We start from the raw sequence: 9,357 nt of genomic DNA, 5'->3' as shown, positions 1-9,357 counted from the left end.
TTGCCCCATCCAATGGACCCTTGTGTTATGTGAATCTCGAAGGATATACAAAGGGTTCCCTGTAGATAGAACATCTTTGTCAGGGCTGTTTTTTTAAGGAAAGAACCTACAGATTCTTGACATTGGAGAGGTCCACCAAATAATATTGGTGTAGGACTATCTCCTGCTTCTTTGCATCTTTCTACTTGACATGTTGTTCTCTTCCTTTTGATATTGAGCTAATTTGCCCTTTTGAAAATGTCAGTGATGTTATTAATTTGTACTACTTTCACAAACCCACAGTAATGAGGAATGGATTTTGTAAGTCAGGAACGGGATCAGGCAGTGGAGGGTTGAGGGAAGTAAGGGAGACTTTGTTCTTCAGCCCACATCCCTTGAGGTTTCCAGGGTAGTTCAGTCTGGGCAAGGCTTTGCCATAGGTATAGACTCTTTCATATAACTCTTTGATTCTCCAATGTTTAATATAGGGCACAAAGAACTTTAAAATACTTGTTAATTGATTAATTTTCTCTTGAAATAGGTGTTTATAAAGGTAACTAGGTGGCACAGTGGTTAGAGCACCAGCCCTGAAGTCAAGAGGACTTCAATTCAATTTTGGCCTCAGACACTTAACATGTCCTAGCTGTGTGACCCTGGGCAAGTCACTTAACCCCAATTGCCTCAGGTAAAAAAAGGTGTTGATTTTCTATTTTGAAATGGGCTAAGTTTCTCATTATTTAATAAAATAATTATTAAGCATAGATCTTCACACTCAGGTTGAGCCAGAGATACTACTGCCATACTTAACACAGCTTTCACTAATCATCTTTCCCCAAGTAACAGAGCATTAACTTAAGGATCTCATTGTCTGGGTGATGCAGATCTATTGTCCTGGGTCAGAGGATATGACTCTGATCTATAAAGGACTGATCCAGTTGTCCCTCCTAGTAGACATAGAAGCCAGGGAAAAGGAATCAATGGAAATCCAAAATGGAAATGGGAAAGGGACAAATGGCCAAAAGCTTAATGAAACTCAGACATTAAAGTCCTAGAAAATTCAACTCCTCAGGGATTGTACCTGAAAGAATCAGTGGGAGGGCAGATAGGTGAGAAGAAGATAGCAAATGCAGGACTCTTTCAACTTTGCCAAAAATTCCAACTTTATTTTAAACCTCTTGCTGAGGATGTACCATTTTTTCAGCCTTTTATGCTTCAGTTAACAGGTTCTCAAATGAACCTCATTTCTAACAGAGGAGAGCTGGTCAGTATTTCTCCATTAGCAAGAGACACATTCACAAAAACGACCTATGAAGATTGAAGAAAGTTGAGAGTAGGATTGGTAGTAATAGAAGTCAGTTGTCCTTGGATGCCTCTGCGTTACCACTATTTGGGACCAACAGAGGGTTTCTATTTGCTATTTTGACTGCTTCTGAATATTTGTTGGTCAAGGAACAAGCAACTGGGTTGGGAGATGAGGACTGCAGGCCCTGTTCTCCAGTGAGGATGAAATTCCACTATATAACTATCTCCTCTTTTATTTGTTTTCTTTATTATTTTCATTATATAATAACTTTATTATTTGTATTATGTGTCATCATAATTATATAATATGTAATTCCCTTTTTTTCTTTTTCTTTTTTTTAAGACATTTTATTTATTTATTTATTTTTAATATTTTATTTTATTTTATTTTATTTAATAATAACTTTATATTGACAGAATCCATGCCAGGGTAATTTTTTTTACAACATTATCCCTTGCACTTGTTTCTGTTCCGATTTTTCCCCTCCCTCCCTCCACCTCCTTCCCTAGATGGCAAGCAGTCCTATATATGTTAGATATGTTGCAGTATATCCTAGATACAATATATGTTTGCAGAACCAAACAGTTCTCTTGTTGCACAGGGAGAATTGGATTCAGAAGGTAAAAATAACCCGGGAAGAAAAACAAAAATGCAAATAGTTCACATTCATTTCCCAGTGTAATTTCTTTGGGTGTAGCTCCTTCTGTCCATCATTTATCAATTGAAACACAGTTAGGTGTCTTTTGACTTCTTTCTTATTTATTTTGTGGTTTGCAATTCCCTTTTGCAATTCAATGGTCTAGACAATTAGTCCTTGTTTTTCCTTTCATACTTTGTTGCATTTTCTTACTCCTTTTATTTTTTAACTTTCTATTATTAAAACTTTTTCTTTTTAAAACATATGCATTCACCCTTGCAAAACCTTGTGTTGCAATTTTTTCCCCCTTCCTTCCCCCACTACCCCACACTCACCCAATATATGTTAAATATGTACAATTCTTCTATACATATTTCCATATTTATTGTGCTGCTCAGGAAAAATCAGGTCAAAAGGGGGAAAAATGAAAAAGAAAACAAAAAGTAAGCAAACAACAAAGAAAATGAAAATACTATATTGTGATCCACAGTCAGTTCCCACGGTTCTTTCTCTGAGTGTACATCGCTCTCTCCATCATAAGACCATTGGAATTGGCCTCAGTCATCTCATTGTTAAAAAGAGCCACATCCATCAGAATTGATCATGGTATAATATTGTTGCCACGTACAATGATCTCCTGGTTCTGCTCATTTCACTCAGCATCCGTTCATGTAGGTCTCTCCAGGCCTCTCTGTATTCATTCTGCTGGTTGTTTCTTATAGAACAATAATATTCCATAACATTCATATCCCATAACTTGTTCAGCCATTCTCCAATTGATGGGCATCCACTCATTTTCCAGTTTCTTGCCACTACAAAAAGGGCTGCCACAAACATTTTTGCACATGTACCTTTCCCTCCTTTATGATTTCTTTGGGATACATGCCTAATAGAGGCATTGCTGGATCAAAGGAAATGTACCCTAATCCTTTGGGCATAGTTCTAAATTGCTCTCCAGAATGGTGGTATCAGTTCACATCTTTCTATCTCCTTCTAATGGCCATCCCTCATGCTTTGGGGTTGGGAGAAAGACAAGATAAAACCCCATTTTGACTGGATCTGTGGCATTTGTTTCTGGTTTTGCCACTAACTACTTATCTGTATGACAAGGAGCAAACCATCTAAATTCTCTAAGCCAAGGTTTTCTCATGTTTCAGATTGAGTTGGTTACTTGAATTTTGAGAAGCTTCTTTATAATTTTATCTAAATAATCTCAACCAAAATTCAGAGGCTTTGAACTTGGGAAGCTTTTCTCCTTTCCTCCACCTCTTGTCCTATATACTTGGACAAACAATAGTGGATTTTCTCAATCACTCGAAGTACTGAAAGGGGGCCACAAATGAGCTTCAGGAGATAATGCGAATTTATGAGGGTACTCAGCCTTTGTACATTTGAGTGTGGGTTGGAGGAGGGTATTATCCAAAACTACAAGGTTGTATGGATTACTCAAAGTTGCGCTCTCTCTCCCTGTCTCTCTCTATCCCCTCTCTCTCCTCTCGATGCTTCTCTCTCCTCCTCTTCTTTCCCCTTCCTTTTTCTCCCTCCCCCTTCCTTTCCACCCTCCTTTACATCTATCCCTCCCCCCCTTTCTCCCTCTCTTCTCTCTGCCACCCTTTTTCCTCACTCTCATACAGAAGTACGATCTTAAAGCGGGGATCTTGGACCTGCGACATCTTTAGCAAACAATGACCTCTAAAAAGAGAAGTCAAACACTTCGTACCCTACCCCATCTCTTAGTAAACTTGAGCGATTCTTATGAAAGGGAAATTTGGATGTAATTCCCGAATCCCTGGAAGATTCGGACGTCCGACCCCACAGCCATCCATCACTTACCGACCTTGGTTGGCAATCTGCTACCTATAAAACTTGAGCCACGGCGGATGGTTGCAGAGGACCACTTTCAGTTTCCCGGAGAAAGCGATCCCGGTTTTCTGGGAAAAGAAGACGGTGTATTTAAATCCGAAGGTCAGATTCTCTTCGGAGCTAGGGAAGACCTGGGAGCTACGAGTATCGATCTCATCTACCCCTTCCGCAGAGTCAGGTTGGAAGTGGCTCCGATAAGGGCATCCGGGAGAACCATAGCGCTCTTGTGTAGGCGAAGCTCTGTGCTCCGTAGTAGCTGCCGCGGCAGTTGCTTGTCAGCTCCTTTAGGGTCCAGCAAGGACTGAGGCTCGGGCTGGCAGAAGTAGCAGCCGAGAAGCAGCAGCTCGACTCAACTCGGGGTTTCTAGTCCTTAGGTACCCGAGGTCGCTACCAGTTTTAGAGAGGGTCTTTGGACACCCAAACAGGCAAGGGGTGGGCAACTGATGATTCTTGGAAGCTTGCCGCAGCCCCTCGGACTGTCAAGATACTTGCCCTATCAGCGACAGTAGACTTAAATAGCGGGTCGACAGCTGAAGTGTATCTACTTACTGCCCTAGGTTGGTGGAGAATAAAGAACAGGATAGATAACTGTGTCTCTAGCCACCCGTCTTACTGGCTGAAAGTGGCAGAGTCCTTTGGGCTTAGTGTAGAAAAATGAGTCCCAAGAGACCGTCGGCCGAGACGTTAGGGTTTTTCTCACACGGTGTGGCAGTGATAAAATGCTTCCTGAACGGACTTCTTTCCTAGGCAGTTTGAATGAGCTTCATCGTCCTGTTTTAAACGTGCTTCTTTCAGCCCCGTCCCTACCCACAGCCCTGTTCGTACTCTTGGGAGTCCCTTCCTCCCTCCCTTCTTTCCTTCCTTCCTCCCTCCCTCTCTCCTTCCCTCTCTTCCTCCCTCTCTTCTTTCCTCCTTTCCTTCCTTCTCTTGCCTCTAAGTTCGAGTTGGAAGAGCAGGGTCTATCTACTAAACTGACTGCCTTCCTCTTTCTTTTTCTATCAACCCCCACTTCCTTGCCACTCCAGGGCAAGTACTGGACCTAGAGCATCCATGAGTTGTAAGGGCTACTGGTTGTTTGCCAAAAGGAAGGAGTGACTGTATCAGGGCCCTCTACCTGTCAACTAGTGCATCTAGAAACTAAGTGAAACCAAGTAGAGGCAAGAGACAGGCTCCCTTCAGGCCACTTCTTTCTTTCCACTAAATCAGGACCTCCTGGGCTGTGAGTATGTGTTTGAGGGCATACAGGCTGGGGAAGGCAGTTAAGGAAGCAGGTTTGCGTCTAGACAAACCAACTCATGATGCCCCGCACCCTCTCTTTCCCCATCTCCAGGCCCTTTTTTCATTTCACATCTCTGAAAATCTCTGAATTTCTAGGCTCCGATTAAGCTGGTCTCAAGCTTTTGTTTTCTTTTATCCCCCTTGCCGCTTCCTATTTAGGGTCTATGGCCTTTGGAGTTAGAGTTCAGTCTCATATTTGTTTTTGGCTGCTGGACCCTCCTGTTTATCTAGGGACCCTCAATAGGAGAGGAGTCATCTAAACCTGAGACAGTGGGACAAAAACCCCTGGGTTCCTAGCTGATCTCTATCACTAGCTGCTTATAACTAGCTCCGCTAGAAGCAGTATAGCAAAGGAAAAAGGCTGCAGCTAGGTGGTGCTGTGAGCACTAGGCTCGGAATCCTTTTCATGAGTTCAAATTTGACCTCAGACACTTTCTAGCTGGGTGACCTTAAACAAATCACTTAAACCTGTTTGGCTCAATTTTCCCAAAGAGTTGGACATGATTAAACAACAACAAAAGCAAAGGGAAAAGAGTAGGAATGTTGGACCTACCTTCTTACCTTCCTAGTCTTCTGCCTGCCACCAGTGTGAACTATTCATTCTCTTGGGTTATTTCTTTATGGTCTTTAAGGTATCTTTCAGCTCAGTCTGTTGGATTTGAGTATCTTACCTCAGATACTGACTGTATGATCCTAGATAAATTATTTACCCAATTCAAACCTTATTTTCTAAACCTGTAAAATGAGGATAATAAAGTCCTGTTCCAGGACTTGCCTACAAAGGGTAGTTGTCAAGAACTTTACCCGTTTCAAAGCTCCATATTATGACCCTATGACTACAGAATCTCTAAATAACTCCTCCAAGTTTAGAACCAATGTGCTTAACATATTTAAACCATTGTCCTACTTCTTCCTAGACCCAGACAATAATGATGGCCCTGCTTCATGTCAACCTTAGTTCCCATTTATCTAAATAGGATGGGTAAGGAAGGGAACATATGATTCACCCAAGTCCTCTGACTTCAGAGGTGAGACAATTTAGAAGTGAGAGAGCTTGGAAAGTGATAGCCAATCTCTGTTCTCATGCATTACTTGTCCCAAGCATAGTCCCATCCCCTTGACTTTCTCCATGGCATATTAGGAGGGCCCAGTGAATCGTCAGTTCCCATATCTACCTTACCCTTAATCCCCTTCATACTGAAGCAAGCAGCCTTTTCCAAGTTTATTTAAGTAAATAAATTGAAGATTTTGGCATCTTCTTTCATAGATAATAAATAGCTTCTTTTAAAAATAGTTTTTCCCCCCACCCACTTAAAATCTAGAAATGAAGTAGCATTCCCTTTCACTATCACTTTTGATTCTGACCATTCCAGGGTGCCCATCCCTCTATGAAGAAAGGCAACCAGATCTACTTTAAGGATATCTGGGATCTTTTCCTAAGGCTGGCCAGCTAGCTGTATTCTTTTTTTTTTTTTAAGAAAAGTTTTTTTTGTGTTTTTTTTTAAGTTGAATAAAAAAAATGAGCTAAGTGTCCCAAGGAATAAGAAAGAATCTACTGTCTCTGGCTCCTTTCCCCCCTCAAAACCTATACACAAAGCCACAAATTAAAAAAATGAGCAAACTTCATCCAGTGGCACACTGGATCGAAGTCATCTCTACTTGGCTCATTGGGAGACATACCCTTTTAGAGTCTCCTTCAGTCACTCTTCAGAGATAGATCCAGAGTATCTCTTCATGCCTCTTGTCTTCTAGACCCCAGTGACAGATCTGTAGACATTAGAGGTATGGATTGGTGTCAGTCTTCATTGTCTATTTTGAATTATAAGAGAGAGAGAAGTAAGCCAATTGTTGAGAGAAACAATAGCATTTTGTCTGGAGTGATTAGCCATAGCAGGTGGAGAAGAGAAGTTCTAGCTTCATGGCATTCATGTCTAAGAGAAGGGTGCTGCTGCAGAGGTGAATGAGTGTCACAAACATTAACTGAAGGAACTAGAGGGGTCTAGTCAAGAAGTCAAGAGTCAGAAGTGTTTCATTCCTGGCTTGGTAAGCATCCTAGAATTGTCAGTGGAAGGAGACATATTGGTGGCATCAGACTCTGTAGCTGGAAGTCACCTGAAAGAACAAAACAAAACAGGTAACTAAAGGTTATATCCTTGTCCAGAATTCCAATCCTGCTTCTTTTCTAAGCATTTCACCCCCTCTCTATCCACAATCTCAGCACACAGAGTCTTAGAAGGAGGTAGAAGAAGGGACTAACACGAGAATTGCTTTCAGAGAGATCTTAGTGGTGTTCCTAGATTCTGCAAAATGGAAGATACTTTGAAGGGAATAAAGGAAAGGTGTGGGGAGAAGAGGATGTAATTAAGGCAATAAAGTCTTTCAGAATTCCACTCCTGTAGTGTTCTTCTTTTCTAAAATATGATGGTTCTTTGGGAGCAGAATTCTTGGCGGGCTTCTGGGATTAGTCTTCGTTTCAGTTCATGTCAATAATCACCCCAAATGCCACCAGGAGTTAAAATCCAGATCCTTTATTGTTTCCTTCAAAATAGCCTAGTTAGTTTTCTTAGAATCCTATCTCTCTCCTTGGTTCCAAGAGCTCTTGTAGCTTGTCTTTTGTCGCCTCCAGCTCCCTCTGAATCTCTAGTTCTGAATCTCCCGACTAATTTTGGCTCTGTCAATCTCCGGAACTCTCTCCTCCACTGACTTACTCCTGACTGAGGCTCTAAGAGCTTCTTATATATGATCTCTTAACGGTGTGAACCCAAAGGTTGACTCTTCCTCTGAGAGTGGGATTGTGGGAGGTATAACTTGGGAATCTCCTGGACTTGTGAACTTTAATGTGTGAGCTAAGGTGTAAACATAAGCAGTGTTTCTATCAATTCCAGTGAGTTAACACCTTGTTTCAAGTTCTGGCACATAACATACTCACAGTAGCAAAGTTCTGAGCCTGCTTCTTATCTGTCGGGTTGAGTGGTTATCACCCAGAACATTGAGAGTGATAATCAAAGAAAGGGAGACTAAAGAGGAGTAATTACTTATTTCTCTTGTATTTCCTCTGAATTACCCTTTCTAAAGCCTTTGGCAAAGCAATTGTGGTCGATTTTTAGTTTTATGACCTAGAGAGAGAAAATGGAATTGGTGAATGTGGGGCTTCTCCTTGGAAACTAGAGTTATGCTCTGAGAAGAGCAAAGACCTGATTTCAGGTTTTGTCTTGATGTACTGTGTGACCTCGAAGGAAATAACCTCATATTATTTATCTATAAAATAAGGGGAGGAATAACAATTCCAACTCATCTATCAGAACCTACTCAGCTGGGACATCTTGCCTTTGGTTACTGTATGACTCTCCCTCCTACCTTATTCTATCTCTGCCTCATTCCTTTTCTCTGCTTTAACTTCGTAGATCAGATATTTTTAATCTGAATTTCAGAGGATCTACAAATTTGGATGAGAACAAGATTTCAACTTTATTTTCACTAATCTCTAACATAAATCACTAATTTCACTATTATTTAACAGAGTCTTTCCTTCTACTATTGATTTTTTAAAAATCATTGCTCTGTAGAGGGTCCAGAGACTTCATTAGCTTCCCTAAAGTTTCCATAACAAATAATAGGCAAGAACTCTTGGTTAGAATAAAACATTCTCGTCAACACTTCTTCCTCAATATTTGGTTCTTCCCCTATTAGAATATAAACTTCTTAAGGGGCAGGAGCAGCAGTTTCCCCCTTTTTTAAATCTCTGGCACAGTGTGTACTTTAGAAAAGACTGCTGACTAATTTTCTCTCTCTATCTACTCTCCTACCCAAAGCCTAGCCTGATGTTCCAAGCATTTGCCACTCACATCCATGTTCTGATATGTAGTCACAACAATGAACTTTGTTTGTGGGAAGAAGAGAGATCCAGGTTCTCATGCTCTCCATTTTTTCACTTCTACAACATGAAACTTTGGCTAGTATTTATGGCAGAAGGATCCTCTAAAAAGGAAACCATAATGAGTAAGGTGACATAGACAGCCCTTCTCTCCCCATCTATCTGATCTCTACTAATGGTGAGTGGGAAGGCAGAGTCAGACTCTAACATTTATTAAGCACCTACTATGTGTCTGACATTATGCTAAGTGATGGGGAAACAAAGAAAAACATAAAATCCCTGCCCTTAAAAAGCTCATATTCTATAGCAGGAGAAAACATGTTAAAAAAAAAAAAAAAGCTAAAAGTATGGGGGAGGGAGCACACCTCAGACAGGGCTCATAGACTTTTCCAGTACAGATTGGAACCTAGTACAAGGTAATTA

The sequence above is a fragment of the Antechinus flavipes genome, chromosome 4 (assembly GCF_016432865.1).
Source record: "Antechinus flavipes isolate AdamAnt ecotype Samford, QLD, Australia chromosome 4, AdamAnt_v2, whole genome shotgun sequence".
Classification (NCBI taxonomy): domain Eukaryota; kingdom Metazoa; phylum Chordata; class Mammalia; order Dasyuromorphia; family Dasyuridae; genus Antechinus; species Antechinus flavipes.
The sequence above is the reverse complement of the archived record's forward strand: the minus strand, read 5'-3'. Positions refer to the sequence as shown.